The sequence below is a fragment of the Empidonax traillii genome, unplaced genomic scaffold (assembly GCF_003031625.1).
Source record: "Empidonax traillii isolate 1590-97213 ecotype Southwest subspecies unplaced genomic scaffold, ASM303162v1 scaffold225:size1387458, whole genome shotgun sequence".
Taxonomy (NCBI): Eukaryota; Metazoa; Chordata; class Aves; order Passeriformes; family Tyrannidae; genus Empidonax; species Empidonax traillii.
In genome coordinates, this window is record NW_020955418.1 from 1,066,921 (window position 1) to 1,086,460 (window position 19,540).

At 39.4% G+C, this 19,540-nt stretch overlaps 1 protein-coding gene across 5 annotated transcripts in view; it reads left to right on the forward strand.

Moving 5' to 3' along the window:
* LOC114059465 (E3 ubiquitin-protein ligase RNF144B-like) overlaps nucleotides 1–19,540 on the forward strand; it is an 88,094-nt gene that overhangs the window by 19,423 nt on the left and 49,131 nt on the right. The window contains exons 1-2 of one of the 5 annotated variants that reach the window (XM_027887939.1): nucleotides 14,940–14,958; nucleotides 18,063–18,195. The exons of 3 other annotated variants lie outside the window; for them this stretch is intronic. The gene's annotated coding sequence lies outside the window, so the exon portion shown is untranslated. Of the gene's footprint in view, nucleotides 1–14,939; nucleotides 14,959–18,062; nucleotides 18,196–19,540 lie in introns of those variants that run through there. One more of the 5 variants, XM_027887938.1, reaches the window with a different exon arrangement.

A 19,540-nucleotide genomic window follows, 5' to 3' on the forward strand; every position in this document is an offset into this window, starting at 1 on the left:
GGGGCTTTACAGGCTTTTTGGTTTTCTTTTTTCATTCTTTCTTTTTTTTTTTTTTTTTTTTATTTGTTTTGGTTTGATTTTTTGAAAGGTACATGAGGAGTCTGGGTATGAAATTTTGCACGATGCTGGGAGTTTGCAAGTGTACAAGTAGTTTCTTATTTTAAGTGCAGAGACGATATTTTTCTTTCACATCTGGGTCACGATTACAGCCAACAAGATAGTGTTTCTAAGGTGTAACTAACAGTAGCTTGCTGACATTAGGATAAGAAAAGGAAATAAGTTTCAATTTTGTACCAACTTCATTCTGATATTGCAGCTGCTTGGATGGGAATCAGTTTCCCCTTAGAAAAGGGACTGGTATTCATTCTGTGGTAGTTGTCAATCACCCTTTACTGGTAAATCCACTGTGCTTGTTACTGGCGGGGGTTGGAAGATTCAATAACAAATACTGTACTGCTAAACATTTTCATGAACGTGAACTCAAGGTGTTAGACATTACAGAGTGGATCAAATTAGACGATTTTATCTATAGGAAGGTTTACTCACCTTGCATTATCTAATTCTTGGGAACCCATTTAAAGGAAAGATTGTTAATCCGTGCAAAGGCTATGAAGAGGCAGTTTTCTTACATTTACGTCATGGAGTCTCTGTGTCTGTAGGGTTGCGGGGTTTCATGCTCAGATAGGCACTGTACCTTTCTTTAGCTCAGATCAGGCCCCAGTGCAGCCTTCTATCACAAGATACAAGACTTACTTTCTGGAGAGGAAAGTAAGTATAGAGCTTAAGGGGCAAGACTTGCTATGAAAGCGAGAAGGTTAAGGTCAAGATTTTCTGATGACTCGGTTCGTGTGCATTTAAATAAGGTGTTTCCCTGGACCCATCAGTTCACTCTAAAAACCGTGAGGGCTGGATACTTCTGAAAAACTGGTTTACCTCCTCAACTTGGTGCCCTCAGGTGAGATGCTGCTGCTTCTGTGTGAATCTCGCAAAAAATATATGTGATACATAGTAGGCTGTCTAATTCAGCTCCCTGAATATCTGAGGCTGTTCTTTCTTTATGTCCAAAATATATGTCACTCTTCAGGTACACAAACTGTGTGTCTATCAGCAGACTCCCTCTGGGCAAAATGTATTTTGTGCTATTTTATGGATAGCATGCATCTCTGTCCTGCATCTTTTTTTTTCAGTGGAGGAATGGGTTAAAATCCTTTCTCAGATGGTGGATAGGGAACTTGAAGGCATATTCTCTATATGGTTTTTCTACAGCCTGTGGTAGCACTGAGGTATGTTGTGGTGTGGTTCATAACTTATCTCCCCAGGCAATTTTTTTGGACCCAGATGGGGGAGTGGGACATGTGACTGAATAACAAACCTTAGCATAATATTGCCTTTTCTCCACAACAGGGTCTGAAGGTTTTTGCAGTTCATTGCTTAAACTGGATTGGGGTGGTCCTTCATGAACTTAACTGAATAGAACCTTTATAGAAAAAATACCTCTTTGGAGGTAATTGCAGCATGACCCATTAGTCACTGACTTCCACCGGGGTGACTGAATGAGAGAGCTAGATAATGTTATGAACTGAAAGCTCTTTTTCTACATGTAAATAAATATGTACCAATGAATATAATTAATGGTTTACTGAAATGCTGCTTAAACCCGTGGGTCCTTTAAAATTATACAGAAAGCAATATAAAAATATTGTCCCGATGAAAATTTTAACTATGGAATTTGAATTATTTTCTTCATCCAGATGTATCACCTAGTGCCTAAAATTTACTTTCTTTCCCTTAGCACGAGGTGTTTGGTAGAGCTAATAGACAGGGATTTGCAATGAAATTCTTTATTCATTTGAAATAATGTGTTATGGGCTGGGGTTGGTGAACACTAGAGGGCTCTTTAGACTAATGCAAAATAATACAATGTCACGTTTATAGTTGAGGATTTATCTGAGGCATTTTGTTATCTTGAATCAGAAAAATCAAACCCACTGTTTTCATCAGGATAATGTAAGGCTTTCCTTCTCAAGAAAAAACAAATCAATGCCTTTAAAAGAAGGGGAGTACAGCATGTTGCTACATAGCAAGTGTTTGAGTTTTTGATACGTGTGGGCTTTATATATAGTCATATAACTTGTTTAAATTTTTGCACATTCTTCTGATTAGCAGTCAAGGTTTTTTTCATGTTCCCATTCCAAGCAGTTTTAAGATAACTTATATTATCTTCTGTGCATGGTTTACATTTCTTTCTGCTTGTCTGTCCACCTTTAAATTTATTTCCTTACTTGGTAGTTAATTTATGGTAGCCCTCGTATTATGAAGCCCAAATCTACATTGCAGTGCACTGTTCATGATCTCTGTATGCAGATGTGAATGTAAAATGTAGTTATGCTTGTTTGGAAGTGTTTTTCAATCACTTTATATTTGCTTTTCAAAAAAGGGTCCAACATTATACATTTCATGGATGCCAAGAATGATTCTTAGCTGGTCTGAATTTCTAGAGCAGCCTGAAAAGGCTTTGGCTGAAACTTGGACCCAGAGTGTTTATTCCAGTATTAACCTACGTTATTTCAGGGAGTGTGGGGTTGTAAAACCTTCTCTATGTTGATGGGAAAAAGCACAAAAGAGGACCACTATAAGCTACTGGGGAACACTGATCTCATTTGGTTTGGTTTACACAGTCTTGGTTTACACAGTCTTTGTAATCAGATATATTTTTTTCGTGCATCCTCTTGATTTTTCCTTGTAAAGTCATTCTTGCGCGGAATTTCTCCTAATGTTTTTCGATGACACTGTGGTGTTGTGGAAGATAATTGATGCTAGAGAAAGGGAGAGGCATTAAAAATTGAATTAGTTATTATGGTTCCCAATTTACATCACTCTAGGCAGCATAATTTTGTATTGTCAAGGGAAGCAGGAAATTATGAACCAAAATTAATACAACTGTGCTTTCAATGTAAAGTTTTTATATACACACAAATGTACACACTTCTCTTAAGAAGATTTTGAGGACAACGAGTAGGCTGCTTGTTTAGAAAAGTGAAGGGCATTTTTTTCCCCATGGCAAGTCAGTCATCAAAGCATCAAATGAGACTTGAAATATAAGCTGAGAAATGGATGATTTGTAGGACTAATGTCCTAGAAACCAGTAGAGATTTTCCTGTGTTAAATAATGTTGGTAGCAGCAAAGTAATATTACTTGAGAGACTTTCTTTAGCTGTCAAACGTTCCCCATTTTCTTGGATTTTCCTGGCTCTCATGTACTGTTTCCAGTCACAGGTATATGCAATTTATTTTTAGCCCTTGGTGGTGTTGTTCTGTACAAAACATTCTGCCTCCAAGTGGAATTTTTGGAAGTAAAGAAATGTAATGGTGTAGTGGGCACAAGGGCAGGAGATCTATTTGAACCATTTCAAGATCAGCGATATATATTTTCATTTGGTTTTTCTTTTGGACTCCTGAGACTTGGTGACTCAAAATATCCATTATTCAAAAGGAGACTATGAATTTATAAGGAAGAATTAAACCTGTCAGAGAAAATTCTGACCGATGGTGAGTAAAGTGTTAACTGACCAGAACAGCCTGCAAAGAGAGCAAGGAAAGAACACTGTGATCCATTTTATAGTTCTCTCTCCTCCAAGTCCCACCAAGCTCACATTATTGTTCTCATATGCCAAAAACTCTCAAGGGAAATGGGAGAAAAGAAATGCATGGAGAATGGTATCTGAGAGTGATGGGAGTGGAATCGGTGTGCTTTTACTGCCAGGGAAGAAGGTGGGGAAAGAAGGTACAGTGTTGAAAAGCAACTGGCTGAGGGATCGGCTGTACTGAGGTCAGAGTGGGAGGAGAAAGGGGGGAGCTTAAGCAGAAGGGAGGAGAAGAAAACCTGTTTCAGGCACCAATCATCCCTGACTGCTCCTAAACCTTCTACCCTACTCAGAACCTTGTAACTCCTTGCTGATAGCCACTCCCTAGGGACATTTGGGAATCCCTCCAGACTTCTTTCAGGTCTCACCCTTTCTCCACTGCATAACTTCCCCACCTCCCATAACCCTCCTACTATCACCCCTGCCCTACCTATATCCTTGCTCTGTTGCTATTTCCAAATATTGCTGGCACAGGAATGAGGACAAAAGCACTTAGTTTCTTCTCATCGTCAGAAAAGTAAAATTTAGTTTTGCCTGTCTTGCTGAGGTGCCTTGAAGTGATTCTATAGAGGATAACATGGCTCTCCCTAAACATTTCTGGCGTTACACCTAACAATCACCAGAATCAGAGTAATTTCAGTTTTCTTTGAGGATGAATGCTCTGTCTGTAATGAGTCTGTAAGTGCAGTTGAGTTTGCTGAAGAGAATTATTGCTATGGACATTAGACTTCATTAAAATGTCTCCTGGACACTTTATGACCAAGAGACTGTTCAGCCTAAGACACGTCCGGCTGCTGTACTTCTATTTTTCCTCACTGATGAAGCACGATGCATGTGGTGACTTAGATTAGAAAATGACAGGCTTGGATCTGTCTCAGCTACTGCTTCTAACTATCATACAACCAAAATAGCATAGGCTGCAACACAGTTCACAGAGCTTGCAAAACACACTTGCCTAGGGAAAATGCCAGCCAGGTATCAAATACTTTGGCAAGGAGGAGGTTCCTTTGATATAATCAGCAGTTTATGCCATGAGTGCAGTTCAGGATTTAAGGAGAGCCTGTGTTGGCACTAAGCTGAACAGACTGAACGCTCAGTGAAAAGAACATAATACATTTAAAAATTACTTCATCCTTCTGTATCGTGGTTAGTTCTGTTTGACAAGGCTTTGTTTGAATACAAAATAGAATACAAAATACTGTGATTCTGGAAAGCTTGAACTAATTTCTGAACTCTACTCAGTTTTTGCTACGGTGAATTAATAGACATATATATATATATATATATAATTCTTTCTTGATATAGGGTATTTTAATATTTTTAGCTTTTGCAATTCTAGGTATCAGGGCAAAATTCAAAAAATTACCAAGAACTGCAATATTTTAGGAGGAAGCTAAATTGTGCTAGATAGAGTCAGGAAAAATAAAAAAAAATGAATTAATTTCATATTATTAGTAGACAAAGGTTTATGTCTATAAGAATCAATGGATTCTAAAATTCTAACTTGTCTGAGGATTTATTATAAATTACTATTGTTAGTTATCATTAGCATTGATACAGGACTCTTTGAAGGAGAATATTTTTGTCTGTATTACATAAATTCTAAACCAAAAACTTGTTGTAGACAAGGAGCATTTTACAACACTTCTGATAAAAACATTTTTAAGAAATAATTAAATGTATAATTTTGACATTTTGAAAATAAAGAAGTAATTATGCCAAGCTTAATCATCAACAACTAATCAAAAATTAAGAACACATTCAGAACCCTCTGATGAAAAAAATTCAACTGGGAATCTCAACAAATGTGGGGAATCCTCTACTGTGTGTAGTACTGTTTGCTTTAATGCCTCTTTTAATTTAGAACAAGCTATATTGATGTTGTCCTTCAAAGGCATGGCTTTTTCTAGAGGAAAAGGTAATGCCTTCCTGGGTTGTAGAGAGGGGATGAAAGTAAAGGAAGGGAAGAAAGAACGGGGCAGGCATCGTGTTCGAGCCCTGACTTCTGCCAGTAGAAACTGGTGGTACCCAGCCAAAAGCAATTCCCATTACTTTGTGTACCAGTACAGGTGGAAGTGCTGAAGAGGGCTGTGGTTCTGATGAAGTTTATGAAATCCACAGACACCTAATAAGCCGTACAAGCCACAGTAATTAGTGCTAATAGCTTTCCATAGAAATGCAGCTTATTCATAATCTCAGAAAGTGGGTGGTGGCCACTATAATCACAGATAAATACTTTTCTGTGATAAGTATGTAGATATTTTTCTCTCTACCCATTGTGTAAATTTGATGGCTCCCAGTTTTCAGCTGAGTAATTCGTCTGGCAGTGGGAAATTTTATGTGGGTGGTGGTAAAAAAATAACCTTTATTCCAATGCAAAGCATATAGGCACACTCAGCATATCCATGACTGTGTCCCCATTTTTCTGCTCCTGCTTTTTATTTAATTTTCATGGGACAACCTGTCCAAAGATACCAAAAGACAGGCTGGATCCTGTAGGCTTGCCCCCAGCTACCCATGTTGGCTTTGCCAAGAGTTCCTACTTTTTTGGATTTCATGTTTCCTCCACGCAGCAAATTTTGCTTTAGGCTCCATGACACAGATAAAAATACAAACACAAAAACTGTTTGACTGCTATTGAGATGTCTGTCATAACACAGCAGCCAAAACCTTGTTCAATCTCTTGCTGATACTGCTGTAATCTCTCGCAGCTAGAGGAAACTGAAAAGCATGCCACAAGCCCATTTTTTTGGAAGAATTGCATAGTGCACCCTCCTCTGTCATTGCCAAGGCCTTTCTGTAGGTGAAAGATAGGGCTGAGGACCTCAGTCTGAGGAACCAGCACTGACATTTTTAGGTGGCTTCTTAAAGGATTCAATAAAATATATAAAATTCAGTAACACGTTTCCTGGCTATTTTCTCTCTTTTGAGTTAGCTGTGCAGATAAGCTTCCAAAAGCAGAAGTTGTGCAATGAAAATAATTATCTCGGGACATTTTTGAAAGGTGAATTTTCTGGTAAATCTGTCACGCTAATGTGTTTCCTGAAAAGTAGCACCAGCCAGCGTCTCAGTAGCCTTTGGAAGAGACTAGATTTTTAGCTTTTGAAGAAAACATAGTGTGTGCAACCACCCTGTGTATTCCTTTGTCCATCCATCTTCCCTCTAAGGATGTTGGACTCATTGCCCAATGTGTAGGGGTTCCTGCCTGACTGCAGGTGACAGAGCTCAGGTCTAATTCATTATGTTCAGCTGGTGCTGATCACTCGTCAGTGCAGGTGTAGCACTAGGCTGGCAGGAGCTGGGTAGAAGGAGGAGGATGAGAGTGATGACTAGCAAGGGGGTAAGGTGTGGTGAGGAGGTGGTGGAAAAATGCTGTGGGAGGCCACCTGGAGAGAGTATGATGGAGAAATTCAGGTACTGTGCGATTAACAATTGCTGGGAGGGAGCATAGGGAATACAGCTGTGTTGCCCTGGAGGGCTCAGTGTCTGTATTACGCTGTGGGTGCTAAAAGTGGGATATAACTCTGCAGGAAACCAGACTTCATTAGTCCTGCTGTTCCCAGGGTGACTTACAGAGCTACAGGCATGCTTTGATGTATGGGTGTATACTAACAAAACTTTCTGTGAATGGCTCAATGACAGAGGGCTTTCTTTTGCTCCAAAGACACATTTTCATTTCCACAGAAATTGGAATTATTGAAGGCCTGCTGTGGATAGAAAGCCTGTAATTTATCGGGGAGCTGCACTGGTAGGCATATCTAATCTGCCTAATCCATTGGCATTAGCACTGAACAGACAAAATGTTGAAAGCATACATAAGCCTACTGGTGGTATAAAAGTGCCTACAGCTAAATAGATTCTTTTGTTTCTTGAGATTTATAGCTCACATATGTTTGCTATACAATAAACCAAATTCAACTGAATAATGTTACTGGAACTTAGTTAAAGCTTTCTATTGACTGTGTAAATCATGAGGGAGAAGCTAGGTTCCCTTTTATGTGCCTCTAGAATATTGATATAAAAATAGATCTTTCTGTGTTCATATTTCTTCACAATAGTTTAAAAGAATGCAGAGGCAGTAGTTCTACTGGAGCAGATCTTTAAAATTGAGAGTGGCATGTATTTGCAACAAAAGGGAAATTCAAGCCTGGTATTCACTTCTAAAGAGCCCCAGTTACAGAGGGGGTGGAGAGAATCACCTTTGGTTCTTGTGTGCCACTCCTCTGCTGGTTCCCACGGAATGATTTCAAAAGGATACTTTTTTCCCAACATTCACAAGTGTAATTGTTTAACAACATTTTACTGCACATTGCAATACAGAGCAAAATAAAAGGAAGGCAGAGGAGTGAATGAGGCTTAGTGAGCAAGCCACAGTCAGTCTGGTAAAGCAAACAAACAAAAAAGGTAAACTGTAGTTTGGTGTATTGTTTGGCGCTCTGGGTCTCAAAAGCATTTATCCTACAAGTGGGCAGTCAGTTGGGAATATCACAAATTTCCTTCTCCATCAGCATCTATCTGATTTCAGGTAACAAAGATCCTCATGAAACTGTTTGGTGTAGTCTAAAATTATAATGTGTTAAACCCTGTACCAGACACTATCCAGTTGTCACAACAACTCTTAGTTTGCACCCTATCTTTTATATATATATATTTTTTTTTTCTTTTTTTTTACTGTGGTAGCTTTGACAAAGCAGTCTCTTATGTTGTCCACTCCCCTTTTAAGTTAGGGTAAATAATAAATATGACCAGTGGTTTGAAGTGTTCAATATTTATTTTGTTCTTGAAGAGCCACTGAATAACTGGTCAGAGCTGGTTTTGAGGTGACCTTAGCATGCTCAGCAGCATTTTGAAGGAGAGAGGGTACAGGAGCAGAGGGAGCTCTTTATCGCTAATTTTTTTCTCCTTGGGAAGCCTCTTGGAAATTCCCACACAGTACTGGCATGGATTAGTGATTTTTGCCTTCATAGAAGTTGAAAAGCTTATAAGATACCATCAGGTTTGTTTTGTGCATGATATTAAGACAAAGAATGCAATTGTATGATCTCAGTACATAGTATAAGTACTAAAGGTTGCCTAACGCTCCAAATGTTGATAACGTACTGTGTGAACCTTTTGATTTTCAGGCTGTCAGCTGTTACTGGTTTTACCTTAGTTTTACCCCGTATGGGGCAGCTGTCCTGAGGGGAAGTCTACAAATGTTGCAAAGCCCTGAAAAGGCCGAATAGCTGCAGAGGGCACAAATGGATCATTACAGTGTTCTTGCAGTGGGTGTCAATATCGTGGGAAGGGACCGGAAAAAAAAATAGAAAAAGAGGAGAGCTTGTTCAGTTGGGGCTGGCTGGCAAAACAAAAGAGTGTTCTCACTTGGAGATGGAGGTGGAAATGGAAGAGAACCTCTGGAGCCTATGACATTTCTTGAAGGCAAAAAGCTTTGTCTAAAGTCTAAAAATAGGGCAAGACAACGTTCAGGAGGAGATCTGACCTTTGGTGGAGCAGAGTACCATTCTGCACACATTGGATTTCAATTACTCTGCCAGATAGTATTGAGAATCTGGACTGGAGACAGTTTTGATAAAGGCAACATTTGTGATGATTAAATGGCTCAAATGGATTTTGAAAAGGAGAAATGTGTCTGGCTAAGGACTGGGTTTTGCTGATTTTGTTGGTAGGGCTTAGGACTTTGTATCTGAGGAAAGGTGAAGTTTTGTGTGACTTTGCAAGGGAGCTGAATCAGGGGATCACTAACCTGTCTGCCTGGATACTGCCAACCCCACTGACAGATAGACAGGCAGAAGCTTTCTGGAACCTGGTCTCTGCATCCTTCTGTGTCTGTGTTTCAGGAAGCTGATCCGTACAGAATTGTTCTTCCAAACTGGTCGGTGGAGCATTCCTTGATTTCATGGCATTTAAACACTTTGCTTTGTTTCTAGCTCCTAACCAAGAGCTAATTCCTTCTAGAGTAGTTTCTTCATATCATCTTTCAGGACAATCAGTTACTGGAGCTCCAATTACAAATGCCAGGGAAAGCTCCTCTCAGTTGTGAGTGTCAGCAAAATGGATTCTTTTAATAAGGTGGCTCCCGTTGTGCAGGGAGACTGCATGACAAAATAGAAACTCCACCAGAAACACCTCTGCATTGAGGTGTTGGCAATATCTGTGTCATGATGAAGCATTTGGAGCACCTTACTGGTTACTAAAACAGGTTCTTCACAGAACTGTCTGAGACAGTGAGGATTTTTGAGGGGGAGACAGCAAATGGGGAAGAGGGTGGTGGCTAAACTAAGAAAAGGTGAAAAGGGGGATGGGGGGAATTTTTCCAGTAGTTATAATTCAATTAATGCCATGCATGAACTGTCAACTTTGTGATAAAATATTTGAGATCAATTGCTGCAGTAGTGTTTCATATGACTCTTGAGTCTGGAAAAGCGCTCTGTCCCAGTGCTTATAATCTGCTTGAAAAAGTTTGGGTTTTGTTTGTTTGGGGTTTTTTTTGTGTGTGTGTGTTTTGTTTTGTTTGTTTTGTTTTTAAGTGAAAAAATGACCAAGTCTGGAAACAGTGAAAGGAAATGTGTAATTTTGTTGTTAGTGTTTTCAGGCATAAGGTGTTACCATTAACCATCCTGTGATGGTGGCTGTGGCTGTCCAGCTGTCTGCTCAGATCCAGTGCTGGTGTTTAGTTCCTGCTGAAAGCCCTCTCTCGCATAGCCCTTCAGTAGGGAGGATTGCTGCTTCTTATCTCTACTCTTCAGGTCCTCCACAACTCACTGCTACTCCCTTGCCTTCTGCCAACGGTGTCAGCCTTGCTTGTGTTGTTATGAACTTTTATGTGGCCCTGTCTGTAAAAAAAAGCACCTTGCCTTATTATTCACAAAATCAACACAAGAGAAACACCTCTTCTTTCAGTTTCTTTACTTCCTCTGTGACTTACACCTGTGGCTAGCCACAGGTGATGACTAGTTAATATTGGTCAAGAAGTGCAGTTATTTGTTTTCTTGATGAGGCGGAATGGAGGCTGAAGAAGAAATATTAAATATTCTGACTATTTTCACTGTGTACAGATGTATCTTGTATCTTCTTCCAGTCACACTTTTCCTTGTTTTTTCATAACTCTTCCTCTGATTCCCTCTGATTGCAGTTCAGGCTATGAGCTCTTTTTTTACAGTGCAGCTTCCTGCGTGCTTGGGTTATGCCTTGCAGGGGGGCCGCAATCTGAAGTAATCTATAAGATAAAAAGTAACGACACCAGGCTACTTAATTAATTTAGATCATGGTCTCACAAAGCACAGCCTTTTATCATTACTTTTAATGGTAGAAATGTTAGCAGCTAGGAATTGTCAAATAGGTGTTACCTGAAGGAGTTGCCTTCTGGTAATCCTATGCACACATTAATGACAAGGATAAAAATACCACGGTCATGCATATTACATTTCCAGTAAAACAGGAACTCAGATCATAGAATCATAGAATATGTTGAGTTGAAAGGGACCCAGATGTATATGCTATAAGAAAAACTGTTGGTTCAACATATTTCACAAGAAAGCCTTTAAGGCAAAGCCAGGATGAAGCACACTGGAGCATGTTATATCCTTCTACAGATACAAAAAAAATCATAAGCTAGTGCCACATTCACAGTGGGATATTTGGGATTTTGCTGACTGAGGGAAGTAACTATTCTGTAGAAAATGTAAAGAGATTTTTGACTTTTAGAGTAAACTGAGACAGGTTTCAGACAGGTGGTGCAGGGGTGACCGGGCAGGAGGTATTTGAAACTGTCTGCCAAAGTCTCTGTGTGGCTGAGATAACAAGACAGAAATGGCATCCATTGAAGGCTCAAAGGGAAGATAGTGGAAAGGTGAAAGGAAGATCACAGGGAGAGATTCAGAAAGGTATCCATGACCCCTTGTGATTCCATAACTCCTCTGCTGGCACTTCATTTTGTATTAGCATCTGGTATTTAAGCAGTTAGAGTGTGTATGACATTTGTCTCTTCTACCTTATAAGGCAAGACTGATAGAAGTATGGCACATGTAGACACTTTGTATTGTTTGAATGATAATATGTATGGCCTTCCAAAAAAATTCATCACATCAGTGATGTTCACTAGAAAACTTTTTTTATAGTGACTGACTTTTCATCTTTTAATTCACATCAGATTTCCCTATTGAACATTGCTGTTTTGCTGCTTTGTCCTTGAACCCATCTAGCCTGAAAATGCAAGACACTCTATGGTCTCTAACAAAATATATAAGATAGCCAGGGCATGTGTTGTATACAGCCTAGAAAAAAATCCAAATCTTTTATCCATGCTGCAGGTTGTTTTTTTTTTGTTTGTTTGTTTGTTTGTTTTGTTTTGTGAACTGATCAGTCTAATCTTTGAAGGTTTGAGTTAAGTCTTCTGCTTAACCCAACTTCCTAGGGAAATAGAGTTCATGTGGATTATGCTATTTGTCTGCTGGTACACTTGAAAAGTTTTTGAGCCATTGATGTAAAAAAGCAGGCAGTGCTCCCCTGTTGTATCTTTTCTGGTAACATCCAGTCAGAAAACCGTCATCATAGATGAGGCTTACTAATCAGTGTGCATGTGGGTCAGTGCAAGCCATAACCTGTGCTACCTCTGGTCCAGGGGCACTTTGGAAACTTTATCAGGGATCTAGGATTATTGTTTTAGTAGTGTTAAGGTATGCAAATCCTTAGAAACTAGGCTTTATTAGTTTTACTGCTCAACCATTTCTTCACATACAAGCATAAAATCTGCCAAAATAATAAAGCTTCATTCCTGAGAAGAAGGAGAGCTTACAATATCGTCTGAATATGGAAAGTAATTTTCTCATTTAGTTTTTTTCAGCAACATGCCTGGAAACACTTGTACAAGAATCAAAGCCTTCATTATTTTAAACTCATCAGCTTTTTGTAATCTTTTTTTCAATGGAAAAAATAAAATTGTTTGACATTTGATGGTATAGAGACAGCAGAGATCTTGATCATCAGTTTAGGGACACTTTAACTCGAGAGAATCTTTAACCTTGATGCAGTGCCAGTAACACTCTGTGTGGTCTAAACAGAGTGATGGATGGGCCTCTTGCCCCGTGATAGTATCCAAACTCAAAACATCGTGGTACGTGGAGTGTTGCACATTTGGGTTATCACTAAATGACAAAACATTTATTGTGCACTTGTTGCCAGTTGAAAGAGGCTGAAGTAACTTCTCTGTTTCCTGGAAAGACAATCAAAGAATGAAAGGAGATTATTGGAATTTTACCTTCACCGTCACTGTCTCCATTCCAGTCATACTCTGCTATGTTTAGTGGAAATTAACTACAACAGAACATTCATCTGATTTCCTGTAAGGCATTAATTTTATCTATTCTTCTTAAATGTTTTTCAGTCACCTCCTCTTCTTCCTAAGCCCATTGACAACAGAAGAAATTACACAAAAGATCAACTGTTGGCTTTGTGTAAAATATTGCATCAAAATAGTGATTCACTGGAAAAAGATTTCCCACAGTCAACACGCACCCAAATACCCACTCAGGTCACAAAAACAAAAGTGATATCAGTAAGGACAAAGGAAGTTGTTATTTTAGTTTTTGAACAGTCTTGATTCATGCTTCCTGTCATTTTGCTTGGGGGTAGATAAACCACTATTCCTAAGTAAACAATTAAACAGAACTGCCAGAAACTTTTCAAATCCTGAAACCAGTATTATCAGGAATAAATCCAGAGCGGAAATGAGTTGTGTTCTCCTGCTATCCAAATGCTGTTTCTGATGCTATCCTATTTCTCCTGCTATCCAAATTCTGATGATTTTTTTTAACCCGAAACTGAGAAAACCATTACTGTAAACCCTGTTTTTGTGACACAGTGTGATGATCACCATATTTCAAAAGGATCTCTTGGTTCTTACCAAGTTGGGCAGGATAATTTCTCTGAGGTTTGCTCAGCAGGAAGCAGTCTATCTGTCCCAGTTTTGCCAGCTCAGAGAGGTGCTTCGTGCTGCTTTCACAGCTGAGGCCTGTGGCAGCTTGCTCCCTGGGGCACCCAGAGAGTGCTGAGATGTTTGTGATCACCAACAGGAATGCTGGGGATGCTGCAAGCCTGGATTCTGACAGAGTTTGCTCTCTTCAAAGCTACTGGGAAGTCCTGTTTGTAATTATTTTTTGTTATATTGTTGAAAAAAATGTGAATATATACAAATCTAAAAGGTTTTTTTAAGAGCTGGTCTTAGAAAGGAAATCAATTAGCAAAATTGATATAGCTTTTCCCTTTTTTAATTTTTTTTTCTGTGCAATTTAAAAAATATTCTGTAGCGTACATGATTTTTCCTCCATTTCACTTGCTTTTTTTTCATAAAACAAATGTGTTCTATGCATGAACCAAAACCACAGAGACAGGAGATTGTTATGCTCAACCTCTTCAAGACATCAGTTTCACATTCAGGAGAGCTAAACGGTTTTACCGCCTTTGGCCCCGTTAGAATCGTGGAATATTTTGGGTTGGAAGGGACATTTAAGGGTCTTCTAGTACAACTGCCCTGCAGTGAGCAGGGACATCTTCAACTGGATGAGGTTGCTCAGAGCCATGTCCAACCTGACCTTGAATGCTTGCAGGGATGGGGCACTATGCTAGGCAACATGTTCTGGAGTTTTACCACCCTCATTGTAAAAAAAAAAACTTGTTTCTAATATCTAATCTTAATGGATGCTCTTTCAGTTTAAAGCCATTAGTCCTTGTCCTGTCACTACATGACTTTGTACAAAGTTCCTCTCCAGCTCTTTTGTAGGCCCCTATAAGGTACTGGAAACTGCTGTAAGGTCTCCCAGGAGGTTTCTCTTTTCCAGGCTGAACAACCCCAACTCTCTCAGCCTGTCTTCACAGAAGGGGGGCTCCAGCCCTCTGAGCACCTTTGCATCCCTCCTCTGGACTTGCTTCAGCAGGTCCATGGCCTTCTTGTGTTTCAGGCCCTCGAGCTGGATGCAGTACTTCAGGTGGGATCTCATGAGAGCAGAGGAGGGGGACAGAATCACTTCCTTCAGCCTACTGGCCATTCTTCTTGTTATGTAGCCCAGAATACAGTTGGTTTTCTGGGCTGCAAGTGCACATTGCTGGTTCACGCCTAGCCTTTCACACACCAAACCTTCCTAAAACTTTATGTTAAGTTCCAACTTAAATTTCATGTTCTCTCATACCTCCTTGGCAGACCTCAAGATCCTCCTGTCTTGAAGAGGTTTCTTCCCATCTGCCTTCTGCAGGTGGGAGCTGACCTAAATTTGGTCATAAGGTAAGTGAGAGAGGTGTCAGGGCTTCTTCCATGCAAGTAGGTCAGTTGTTTCTCCTCTTTCTCTTCTTCCACGATGCAGCATTTCCGTTCTCTGTGACTTGGGGTATTGTTTTTTCCCTAGATTTGTAAATTGCAATCATGCGGACAGTTATCCTGAGGATAACGTAAGGAGAAATTTAGTTATTTCCTCATAGTCAGAGATCACTGAACACGTTTTCTTCACCTTGAATTTATACACCCTGGTAAGATAGAACTGGTAAGAAAGATAGAACTCATGGAAACTACAAATTCAGAGTTCACACTTCAAAGCTTTGTTTATATCTTGTAATGCAAAGTGATTCTCTGTGGGAACAAATGTGTGGATGCATTTTGCCCCTGACTATGTTTTCTCAGATCCCAGAAAATACATATGTGTGTATAAAATCAAAAGTTGGGATGATATACCTAGATCTGTTTAAATTTCTTCCTGAGAAGGATAGGGTAGTTAAATGGCTTCACAGATGAAGTCATGCTTAATGAAAAGATGAGTTTACTTGTCATTTCTTCAATGACTGGAGATAGTACTGAAGCAGAAAATAATATTTGTTTGGAGGTTAGCAGTGTTTGGAAAAGCAAAGGTTTTGGTATGTCTCTTGCCCTTCTGCCCCTGTTCAGTCTTATAAAACTCATGTTTCTTATCCTAGAGATTCTCTCTGCTCAAATGGGTATACCTAGTTTTATAAGAAACTTAAAAAATTACTAGGTAAAAAGCACTATTTTTAATAGTTACCTGGCACCTGAATGTAACAGACACAAAAATAAACAACAGGAACTTTAAACCTCCCAAATTATTCCAGTGCAGCAGAATAAATCCTCACGTCACTTGCAGCAAGCAAGCAAGCAATGGGCTTGTCTTTGAGTTCCCACTACACTAATTTTTGGGATTGTTGAATTGAACTACTGCTTGCTAGCTGGTGCATGTTAAAGATGTCCTTTCAAGGAGATTATTTTAATTGCTGTCTACTCTGAGCAGAGGAGGAAGAAAATTTTCATCACTATCCTAACAATGGACCGGAATGTGAAGCAATTGTAGATTTTGTTGCTACAGCTGTGATATCATAAGAGCATTGCCAGGGAACAGTTGCATGTTTTTTAACATTTTGATGCTTCTCATCTGGGAGGCCGTATTGTGTCCTAGTTGGTTGCTGCCATTGCAAAGGTGTCCAGCAGGGAGAAAGTGGGCTCACTCAGCCCTAATGTGTGGCATAATGAGAGGCTGAAATCCCTAAAAACTATTAGTTAAGATTATCTAACCACATTATTAAATTCCGTAGGGAGAAATGTGGATCTGGACAAACCTTTCACATGTGGCCTCACCATAAATGGATGAGATGTAAACTAGGATAGGGAGAGGAGATTATAAAGGGGAGGGGAATGGCAAGGGGACCCTCCCTGGAATCTGAGTAAGGAGAGGGATGCTGGGAGAGAGGGACAAGTTCCTGTGTTTCAGTTCCATTTTTTCCCTGAATACGCAATTGGAGTAACACCTCTCAACTTGGAAACTATTTCTCATCCTAAATTAATCAAAGGGTAAGTGTGCCATACCTAAATACTACAGAAAAGGTATGAATCAAAGATATGCTTTAGCTCCTCACCTTGGTCCTGCCTGCCAGGTGCCTGTGAAAGTCCTATTGTTGGCTTTTATAGCCATAAAATTAGGAGCCTCAGCTCTGTCTCATCTCTGACCTGCCCATCCCTGACTTCAGAAGGTAGTTAAAACAGAAAGGTCTGGGCTGAAACATATTATTAGGCAGCCCCCTCTTGTCACCCTCCTCTCCAAATTATAGCTGTCTTTTAAGCCTGTAGATAGAGCCATCACCTAGGAGACTGGCTTGGGTTGGAAGGGATAAAGCTATCTCCTAATATTTCTTAAAAAAAAAAAAAAAAGGCAGTTAAGAGCTCGAGGCAGGATAGAAAAAGCAGCAATAGAGACATGAAAACAGCGTGCACATTTTTATCTCATGACGAGGACAGGTGGGTGACCTCCTCTGTTACAGGGGGAGCTTCCTGTGTTGGCTGCCCAGGATGGTTTTACCCTCTCAGTTTTTAAACTGATGGTGATTCTGATGTCTGAAATCACTGCACTTCTAGGTACATTGCCAAAACACTTGGTTAAAAGTCAACAGAATGTGTCATTTTTGGGTACATAGTCAAGAGGAAAAAAATATCCTTACACAACTGAAAGTCTGTGACATGCTCTGAAGTTAACTCTGAGCACAGTTAATAGAAAATAAATTAATTTAACTGAACCTTAAGTTTTCCCCATGCAATCATGCAATCTTTATACAATTTTGTTAAAAATGTATGCCAACTTTAAGAGAGTGCAGGAGAAGTGGACAACTTTAGTCTCTCCTCTTTCATGTGTATTTAATGCTTCCCTCAATGCTACTTTATAAATTACTATTTTTTGCAGCTAGAAAGTCTAACCTGTTACCTGATGGTCATAGGAACCGAGCAGCTCCACTTCTGTACACGTAACCCATGAATATGAGAGCAAAGCAACCTGTTTGGTTTTGTTTTACTTTTTTTTTGTCATCAGCGCATGAAGTGGTGCTGGTTTGGGGGAAGCTACTTGTGCTGTCCATCTGGGGAAGTGATGAATGTGCTTAGACAGGCCCTCTGAGCCTGAGAGGTGTCCTGCTGTGTCAGTAGAAGCAGTGCTGTCACACCACTGATGACCACTTTGTGAACTGATGGCTGGCAGGTCTCATGTCACAGGAGAAGGTCAAGGGGGATTGTGACAGGAACCTTCCTCTTCCCTGCGTTTTAAGTGGAGAGAGGTGCCTGAGGACATGTCCTGGTCTGAGGGTGCTGGGCTGGCTGCCACTGGGATGGATGTCTGCTGTTCAGTGGCCGTTCATCAGCATCGTTTTTATGGCAGACTCATAGCAACTCGGGCTTTTTTTCTTCTTACAGGCCGGCTCTTTGCACACTTAGTGAACAGGCAGGAGTTAGCAAAAGCAAAAAATTTGTATAGAGCTGCTGCAGAGCTGTTTGGTTGCTGATGGCTAAATGCCCACTCCTGGTGACATTGCCAGTAGAGCTCTGCCACCAGCAGGTTTTGTTGCAGGGGCAAATATACTTTCTTCTAATGCTTCCAGGTCCCAAGAAGACAAGTTGCACTGGAACTCCAGTAACATACTTTCAAAACCATCTGTGTTGATCTTTAAGCTGAGATTTCTAAGCACCTGATACCTACCCACTGGGGTAGAAGGCTGTTTTCTCACTTTCCTGGTGGGGCTCTATTTTTTTTTTTATCCTCTAGCACAGTTCTGTATTGATCAAATACCAAAAGCTAGTTCACAGTACAAACAATATATGAAAAAATACAAAAAGAGAAGAAATAGTCTTATGGAAACCATCATGTTTTGTTTAGAGGTGGTCTGCTGTGCCAACAAAGTTTAATGAATATTGCATTTTGCCTTGTTCATAGAGCAAGATGAGTGTAAGTCACCTGCCATACACATTTTGAGATCGTAATCATTATAAATGTTCAGTAGACAGTGTGCCATCCCACTCCCTTTTAACTGTAAAATGAAAAGCTCTTTGGATTTGTACCTACTGTTCTTTCAAAATAATTTAACTTGACTTCTTTCACTCCAGTAGAAAACATCTTATAATAAAGTTTTATGTTTTAGCTTAAGGAGATAATGAGGATCTCAAACCTAGTTTGTCAGCGAGTGACTTGCATACTAAGTCAGAATTGTAGAACAATAGGGTTATTTCAACAGAAGAAAATGTGATGCTGGTTTTCTCGTGGCTAATACTGAGTAAATCTTGTCTGCATGCAAAATATTACATAGCTCTGTATTTTTTGCATTGATATCTGATTTCTAGCATTGTGTGATTATATAAATACATATATTGAATAAAGATTCCTTTTTTAAAACATTTGGTTTATGAAGGTACCAGAGATGACTTTAATGGTGTACTCCTTTAAAATAGTTCCCATTGAATAGAACTATTAACAGTCCATGACATCAGGGTCATGATACTTGTAACTTCAGATAATATATGTATACTCACTATGCAAATCCCCTTCCTGTTTTGTTTTCAGCATTGGTTATGTTACCCATTAGTATCTATTTTTGTTGTGAAGCTGTGTCCCTTACGTATCCAAATACTTTTTTTCCATAAACAAATGGATAATTTGCATGTACAGTGGGTAAACTTGATAAAGACTCATTTTTCTTAGTTAGACTCTGGTTTTAGAAAGCTTGTTGTAAAACCTGTTTTTATATTACACCTCTGGATAGCAATTAGTTTTCAGGATATTTGTTTTTCACTAGTTGAAAACTGAAACAGAGTAGTGAGAATTTCTTTTTTATTTTTCCCTCACAAGCTAATCCTAGTCCTTTATGTAGAATTATAATGAAACCCTTAGTTATAGACTAACTCGGTGTTTTTACTTGCTGATAATGGTATTTTGTTTGTGGGATATGAGAGATCTTTTCAGTGGTCATGCTATTACTTGTTTACCCAATTCTGTCATAAACTAATGAGTAATTTTAGTTAATGCAGACTGGCTTAGTCATTTTGTAAGTATTTCAAGCCCCTGCAAGAATGACACAGCAATGTT